The sequence below is a fragment of the Corvus moneduloides genome, chromosome 3 (assembly GCF_009650955.1).
Source record: "Corvus moneduloides isolate bCorMon1 chromosome 3, bCorMon1.pri, whole genome shotgun sequence".
Classification (NCBI taxonomy): domain Eukaryota; kingdom Metazoa; phylum Chordata; class Aves; order Passeriformes; family Corvidae; genus Corvus; species Corvus moneduloides.
Genome location: NC_045478.1, coordinates 104,425,155 through 104,434,042, shown reverse-complemented (window position 1 = coordinate 104,434,042; position 8,888 = coordinate 104,425,155). Strand labels below are relative to the sequence as shown.

General features: G+C 37.6%; 1 long non-coding RNA gene across 1 annotated transcript; it reads right to left on the bottom strand.

The window, feature by feature from the left end:
- Positions 1–1,837: 1,837 nt before the first annotated feature.
- On the bottom strand, positions 1,838–8,481 carry LOC116442109. The gene is made up of 3 exons (XR_004239400.1): positions 8,397–8,481; positions 3,515–3,763; positions 1,838–1,931 (listed from the first exon to the last, which is right to left on the bottom strand). It is a non-coding gene; the product is annotated as an uncharacterized LOC116442109 (long non-coding RNA).
- Positions 8,482–8,888: the final 407 nt, after the last annotated feature.

Sequence of the window (8,888 nt, the reverse complement as noted above, 5' to 3'; positions counted from 1 at the left end):
AGAAGTTTAGGAGGACAGTTTCTTCTTTCTTGTTTTCAATTCAAAATGGCTCTTTTGAACACCAGAAGCAAAATTTTCATTAGTACTGGTTTCTCAGCTAGTACAGAAGACAATGAGTGAGACGCTTACCATGAGAGGCAGTCAGATGCCTAAATTTAAACAGAAATAATGGAGAGGCTGCTACAGTCCAAGACTGTGCTTAAACCTCTGACAATCATTTCCCAATCGGCACACACAAAATAGTTACTTACAGAGAAGAACCACTGTGACTCAAATTATTGAAAACAAACCAAACCAACAAAACTGAAGCAACTTTGTGGCTATTTTTGCCAAAATGCCAACATGAAAACAGCTTAATTTTCTGAGATCGCATGCAGAGCCTTGCACTGACAACACATATTTCACACTTAGCTTTTACATTTTGTATGTAACAGCATGTAATCCACTGCAGTTTTATTCCACAACCTTAAAGAATTTCACACACATTAACTAATTACTCCTGACAAGACTCCTCTGAGGTAGGTGTATAATTTGCATTTTATAGGTGAGGAGTTTAGACAGAAGAAAATATTCCTGTCTCATACTTGTGTAAATTGAAAAATAAATCTCTGTTAACTAAGGGAGTTCCAGACTTGACTAGACCAATCAATGTCAAGGTTCAGTGCTGGAAATTTTGTTCTTTTCATTATCTATGCTCATTCTAAAATATCACAATAACTTCCTCTGGTTCCTGTATGAAAACTTTCAGTGAGGGTCCCTTCCTTTCCTGAGTAGCTGCTTGAAACCTGACACAATATAAGCCCTTGAGGAAACCACGGCTTTGGGTTAAGTGTCCTTAAAAGCTGGCAAACACTTTCCAACTAGGCATAGTTAGAAGTTTTTTGATGGATGTGCTTTCTCTGGCAGAGACACTGCTGAGGGAAGAGACATCTCTAGCAGAACTGCTGGCAGGGACCAGGCAGAGGAAACCTGGTGGTCCCTCTGGAGTGGCACCAAGCAGCTGGGATGTCTCAATTCCCAACTAGGGAGGCATGGAATTCCCTGACTCTTAACCCTGTCCCTGACAGCTCCTCACTTAGGAAGCTGCTGGGCTCCACAGACTGCTGAAAGAAACACATTAGCCTGCTTTGCTTCCCAGGCAGTCACCACACACTTGTAGCTCCAGAAGAGATTATATAATTGATGAAGTACTGGGGAACAAGTATAGAGCCATTGCTTAAAGACCCACACAAGGCATTTCACTTTCCTTTGCACATAAAACCCCTTCCACCCAAAGTTTCTTTACATAAGAATTTTTTTTAAAGTATAGGTTGTTTTATTCCAATTCAGTACTTTATACTTTTATATATATATATTTAATATTGAAGTAAAATTACCATTTTCATCAACAATCCCTTCAGAAAAATATCATATTTCTTAATTTAGAACATCTAGAACCGTATTTAAGACTACTAACACTTCAAAGAAATTGCTTACTATGTTTACTGATATCCAAACTTTGGATCAAGCTTAATTCCAATGCTGAAAAATTAAGAAGTTGGAAAACTTAGGCAAGCAAAAGGGAGGAAAAAAAAATCTCTTATTTCACAAGGGAAAATCTCAATTTTGCTTTTCTACTGTCAGCAGTCTGTACCCAGCTATGAGGATAATTGCTCATGCACACCTACATCATCACATTTGAACTTGATAGAATTTTTCCTATTTGGTTTTATTACTCAAGAGATTTCTAATTTATCACACCAAAACTATTACAGCTTCTGTGCTTCCAAACTCGTGTCAAAAAAAAAAAAAATCAGAAAAAAATTCTAAAAATTATTTAAAATATACTTGCCTGGAAAGTAGCAGTAAGCATGAACTTGAGGAGAAGGTGGGAGAAACAGGCAGGAAAGATGGGTCAAATAAATTGGGTTCCCCCCACTATGTCACAAGAGCTGAAAAATAGGAGTGGATTTTTAACTTAGTTTATGTGCATTAACAGAACATAAAATAGATGTATTTCCTTGCAACCCACAAGTCTCTGCAACAGGGGTTCTTCATATTCCAGGCAGACAGCTAAAATGCCACCCTGTGATAGTACCTGAGGGCCTGTAAATAGTTTATTTCTTTTAGCTTTCGTGGAAGGTGGTATGTTTTAGGTAAGCGAAATCTCCCTGATAAATAATTTCTGCAAAACCAAGGCATGTGTAAAGTGTTCACTGTGTGCATTCTCTTTTCTTGCTTGTATTTTGCAAAATATGTGATGAAAGGCTTATTTACTGTGGTTTTTCACCCTTCAAGAGTCAAAATGTAAGTCAACGGTTGCCTGACTTCTGTTCAGAAATGCAATACAAAAAGCTAAAGAAATCTTTAAAGGTTATAAACCCACCTAACACAGGCACAGCACTTCAGCAATTTAATACAATGCATCGAGAAACAATAGACAACAGAGCATGTGGCATAAACATTCAATTTTAGCAGATGTTCTCTTTGCTACATTCAAGCCTTTTACTGTGCCCTGAGATATTTATGGAAGACTCACTTCCACTGCAGTCCTGGGTGAGAAGTGACACTAGGATGCGCAGCACCATAAAAACAGCTCTGCAAGCTGACAAAATCCTGTGGTAAAGACCCACTGGAATAAACATTGTGTACAGGGAAAAGAAATGTGATAGATGTCAGTGAAAACTGCAGGAAATGTACTGTCTGCACACAGCATTCCCTGTGGCTAAACCTATCACTCCCATTGGCACATGAAATGCTTATTCTCTGGGGGAAAAGCAAAGCATTAGACAGCTAGATCAGAAGAATGAAACAGAGCTTCAAAGTTCTCGAGCGAGATAAGAGCAAAGCAGGCTTTACATGGTTGGTTGAGAATGGATGGAGTAACAGATGTGTTGTGAGCACTGCCTTTACAGAAAAGCAGTGCGTGGCTCTGAGACCCTGTTATGATCCGATTACAGGAGATGCCTCTGCCCAAATTAAGATGCAAACGAGACCATCTGCCAAAGTCAATAGCAGGGAATTTATTTAACAGTAAATGAGTGTGAGGGAGAGAGTCTGAAAGAAATAAAAAAGAGGTGGGTGGAGGAGAGAGTATGAGAGAGAGACAGAGTTTAAGCAGATGAGAGGTGAGGATCCAGTGGAGTCCTGTTGGTCTTTTTTCACCCTGGGCTTCTTGGTGGTGCGGGTCCCGAGGTCCCACATAACTTCACTATTTATACATTTCAGCAAGCAAAGGAATTCATGTTTATTGGCTACACAGTTCTCCTATTCTATTGGTCAATGAGTGATTCCCTCATTTCCAATGCTAATTATTCCCATGCAGCCTTTCTCTTCTTTTGAGCCAGTGATCAGGATCTCCCCCTGATGGAATTACCGTTTGCTCAGACAGAGCTGATTTCAGCACAGTTGCTGAGTTGGCTTTCCTTGTGACCCATAAATTCTGCATTCTTCATGTCCTTTATCAGTGATACATTCTTCTCCCCTGGATTTATTTACCTCCCCTTAGGCCTGAGACAGTCAGAGAGCAGCACACCTTTATCTTGTCTCAAGTGCTTCTTTGGCTTAAACCCTTATCCTCTCTGGTTCTCTTAATCTGATCCAGTTTAAAGCTACTATAGACAGAACCAAGGCTTGAGAGGGAGCCTCAAGCATACTTCATCTCCTCCGGTCTCTGTTTCCAGGTGAAGCAAGGCCAGGGCCCTTGGGAGCTCCTGGGTGTGTTCCAAAGGATTCCTCAGTCTCAAAAAGGTGGGTCACAGGAAAACCTTCATCTTCTGGAAAACTAAAAGGACAAGATCAGCACATTTTAAAAACTGTATTAGTCACCAATATTAATGTTTATTTTTCTGTTATTTGGAATAAGGCAGTTAATACCAAATCTTCACTGGAAAGAAACACAACATTGTCTTGCTACATTTACACACTCATAATGATCTTGCATCCCAAAAAAGTAGAAGGGGAAAAACAATAAAAAATTACTTGCACCAGGAACCATTTGAGTCTCTTGGCTGTCATTATAGTTATTGTATGCAAATAGATGTACACAGCTTAAAGCCTTGCTCTGATCTGCTCTCTTATTTCCCAAAGATGCACTCAACACTAATGACTACCTGTGTGACACAATGGAACTCATAATTACTTTTCATTTAACAAAAAACAGCAAATGTTAATGAAGAGTTTTGAGTATTTCCCATATCTCAAGATACTACTCCAGGTATCTTAATCAGCTTGTAAGCCTGCTTAGAGTAATAAAGATAAACCCAAAGACTGGTAGGAATTAGATACTTTTGGTGACCCCTAATTGTAAAACTTCAAGCAAAACAGCAGGGAAATAAAAATAAAAAACAAAGAAATAAAACCCCATGGAATGATATTCTAAATGACAGATGATCATAATGGCACACATGAGTGACAAATCTAAGGAGTATTTTTTCAATAGCTCAGAGACAAAAGTATATCAGTGAAGAAGCTTGAAATTTCATTGAGTAAACGGAGACAGAGAGGAAGAAATTATCTAAGATGAGGAAAAGCCAAGACTGATAAAAAGAGATGAAGGAGTAAATTAATTTCACTTTAAGATAAAGAATGGTGCTATGAAAAAGGCAAAAGAAGTGACAGCTGGGAAAGGGCACACAGGAAACTATATGCACAAATTGCAAATTATAAGTTTCAATAAGTTTTCCTAATTTCCTGACTTCAAGAAGGAAAGGGGGTGAAAAATGTAGGTGGGTTAGAAACTAGAATAAGAATAAAGACGTAGTGGTTTAGATGAGCTCAAAACCACTAAAGATTTCTGAGAAATCAGTTGAAAATTACTGTAAATTATTACCTTGTGAAATCTCTTATCTTTGGAAAATTAGTGGTGGTTGTATACGAGCTACTAGCAATAGTCAAAATATCTTCATGTTGGCAGCCTCATAAGAAATGCCAAAAAACAAACAGCTGTGAAAAAATCTTAACTGACTTCTTCTGGAGGATTTGTTCTCAAGGTCAGTCAAGCAAATAAGTTGTTGTGAATTACCCATCAAGCCTTACAGATTTTTTTTTAATCCTTTTGAAAGTGTGCAAAAAAGTTATTTTTCAAAATGCATTCAAGAGTATTTATATAGTAACTCTCCTAATGCCAGAGCTATAGTTTATGACCCTATAAATCTTCATCATTCAATGAAAAGTGAGAATCATTGGCCAGTTTTCTTGGTACGCTTAGGATTATTCTTGCTGTGAAGACCACACTCTTAGAAGAAATTTGGAACAATTGCTGTGTCCAATTAAAATGGCTTTTATCAGCTTTATGCCTCAGTTTCCAATTAGCACAACAGAAACATCTCCTTTCCTGTTTGTAAGAATACATTTTTTATGTTGCTCAGCGGCACATTCCACAGTGAAAATCGGCAGGTTAATTTATAGATAAATGTGTCATTTCTGCCGGCAATCATGTTAGACAATTATCTTTGGGTTTTAAAATAAAAATAATTTATTATCAAATCCTTAGAGAGGCTGTGAGACAAAGAAAGGGAAAGGAGAACCTAGTTTGATGGAAAAGAAAGTATAAAAAGTAACCAACCCTAACTGTGCAACTGTGCTGTCCCGGTCCTGTTCTGCGTAAAACCAATCTTTGATTAGAGATTTCCTAGGAAATATAAAACCCCATATTCAATGTACTTAGTCTTCATAAAACCACTGAGCATAGTGTGGCAAACTGATATTACTTGCAAGAAAGAACTGCAGAATGGTTAAAGAACCTAAAGAAACCTTTTCACATTTGTATGTAGCAGATTACCAGCAGAACCACTCAAAGAGGCTCTCAAGATCAGTTCAATCTCCTATTTTCTTTAACAGCTTTGGCACAAAACATTGGTGTGGACTCCTTAAGACCTGCTAAGGGTATGGAGCTGAATGGTACTATCAAAGGCGAAGTAAAGATACCATTCAAAAACCTAAATGACCTTGAAAACAGAAATAATAGAATGGGTTGAGGCTAACCAACTGCAGGGGTCAATGCTGGCAGAGAACAACTTGGTTTGAGCTGGCTGCTCATACATTTAGGTTGAAAATCAGAAGGATGCTTTAAGCTGCAGGAGAGCGAGGTTCAGTAACAGCTTTCTGAAACACTGCCAGTGACAGAGGAACAGATTTCCAAGTCTGCTAGTGTTGAGGACTTCACTAGGATTCAGCCTCAAAGCCTGGGAATATTCAAATATCAAAGCAAAGCTGTGTGCTTCTTTCCAAATTGTAGTTTACTGATGGCATCTTGGTAAAAGCAAGGAGGTGATGATTACAAAATCTCCAGAATGGGGACCTGTGGTTCATAACTCTCTTTCTTGGCCTTGATGCAAATATGTTGTTCATCCAAGCAAGACATAAATCTTCTCTGGGGCATCTTCAAAACTGCAATGAACTCACACTTGAATTTAAAACCACCCCCAGCCTTAACTAATTTCTGCTTCACTGCCCCAAATACGAAGCAGAATTTTAGAGAAAGAGTAGAATGTATTCATTCCTTCAGTATTAAAAAAGTAACCCAAAATTTATTATGTACATAAATCTTCCATGAAAGAATGAATCAATAAAGAAAAAGAAATATCATTTTATGATATTGCAGTACTGAAAGAGGCTTAGAATAACTGTAAAAGGTGGGTAAAGAAACTATCATAGAATAGTTACATCTGACCTACTCTTTGCACTCAAAATAAAAATTAAAAACATCAGAGGGGGGTAGTTTTATTGGACGATCAAAAATGAGAAGTTCGGGATATAATCAAATAATATATCAGTAAACCCCCACACAAAAACTCAGACAGGCTCTCTGCATAACTGGTATAGTCAGTGAGGGACTATTTCTACTTTGTTTGCTTTGTTTCCCTTTGCATGGTTCCCTTACATCAAAACAAAGATGTAATTCAGAGATGACAATGAGCACTGTGAGTTATGTATTGTCAAATATACTCTGTTGCAGAGCATCTTTCTCAATGAATGAAGAAATAAATAAATCCTTAGCAAGGAGGAAAAGAATGCAGATGAAATCTGGCTACTTCATTTTAATTGAATTGACTATGTTTTAGTGACTCTGTATGAAACAAGTATAGAAAAATTGCAAAGGAGGAAAAAAGAAAGACACTTTTGCACTTGGGGGACAACGGAAGGAGCAGGGATAATACCCTGCTCACAGTGACAGAAGGCTAAAAAATCTTTTCACTGAATTTCAGCCAAGTTTTCAGCAAACAATGGCTAATGTTTTCTACGACATGAAGACCTTCCTGCAGGATTGAGACAAAGCACATTCAATAAGCAGGGTGCTTCACTTCATTATCTCGTGACTGAGTTGCCTCAAGCTCCCTTAGACAGTGAGAGTTTAATCTTTTAAATGTCCTTTGGAAAGTACATGAACACACAAACCTCCATGCGTACCTACACACAAATACACCCCTACACACGCAGTCTCTTACCTGGACACTGGGAAACTGCACAGTTTTAATTTTTATACAGTAGAATTTTGATACAAAAACTGCAGATTTCATGTGCCTCAGCTAAGCATTAGTTACGTTTTTCAAAAGGATAGACCCAAGTGAAAATGGCTTTAGTCTAAACAAAGTTTTAAAAGAAAATATGCAAAATGTATTTTATTGATACCTTAAGGTTACTTGAAGAGGGGTTTAATTCACTTAAAAGAGAAATATAACCACTGAGATCTTTGTAAACCTAATAAATCTGGAAGAGAATGGAAAAAACCTTGAGGGAAATAACAGACTACATTAAACCTTGACAGAAGACTGACTCTGAATTTCACATAAAGTGCAGTGTACAAATATGTCTACTTGGGGCTTTTTCTGGTCTTGCAGTTTACTCTGGATGAGATATGCTGCAAGCTCTGACTTCTGTGAACATTATATTAAATCAGAGGGTTGTGACACACACTTCAAATAGGATGAGCTTCATATCTTACAGACACAAATGCTGCCCAAGCTTAATCATCAGCAGACCATGGAGAACTCTTGGTTCTGTAAATTTTAACAGGTGTGTAATTGTGTCATCTCTCTAGGCATTTGAAGTCATGCTTTCATTTCAAACAATGTAAATCCCCAAAACATTGTTATAACCTTATTATCTACTCTGCCTCTTTGTTTTCCATCAGTTTCAATACTGCAAGCTTCCCATTATTTCAAACACTGAAGTGAGAGCTTTTGAGTGGTGACAAATATCTTATGATACTCTTCATGGAAATGGTAAGCCCAGTTGTACTTTGCACATAATAACTCCTTGATGATAATCATCTACTACTAATACAGAACACTCCACTTGAGTGAAACTTAATGAATATTAAGTGTGACAAATTCCCTACCTGGAAGAGTTGACTATATAAAAAAAGCCAGACAATATCTGTTTGTTACAACCCAAAGAAAGAAAGGAAGAATTACCTGTAAGACTCGGTTCAGCCATTTAAGAATTATTATTGTTGCCTCCAGTATCTGTTGTTCTGGACACCACAAGGGAAAAATATTGTCAAATCCTGCAGTGAAACTTCTAATTAAACAGTAGTCAAGATTTCATAGAATTTTTATTTTTACCCTGTTCCAGTAATTTTTGTTGTTTACTCCAGGAATAGTCCCATTGATTTCGATGAAAATTCTCAGTGGAGCAACCTGGAGCTTTTGTACTATTCACAGTAAGGATATCAGAATCTCCTTTGCAATTATTTCAGCTGAGAAGCATTTGCACACAGAACTCCAGCTAAATCTAGAAAGGAATTTAAGTATTCTTTTAATAGATTGCAGAGATCATTTTTTCACTTGCAGGTGCCAGAACTATTTGTCCTTTTGACTACTTGCTGCTCCAGATTTGTAGGTGACCAGTCAACAACATGTCATCAGGATATCATATAATCACACAAGGCAGGAGAAGAGAGAAAG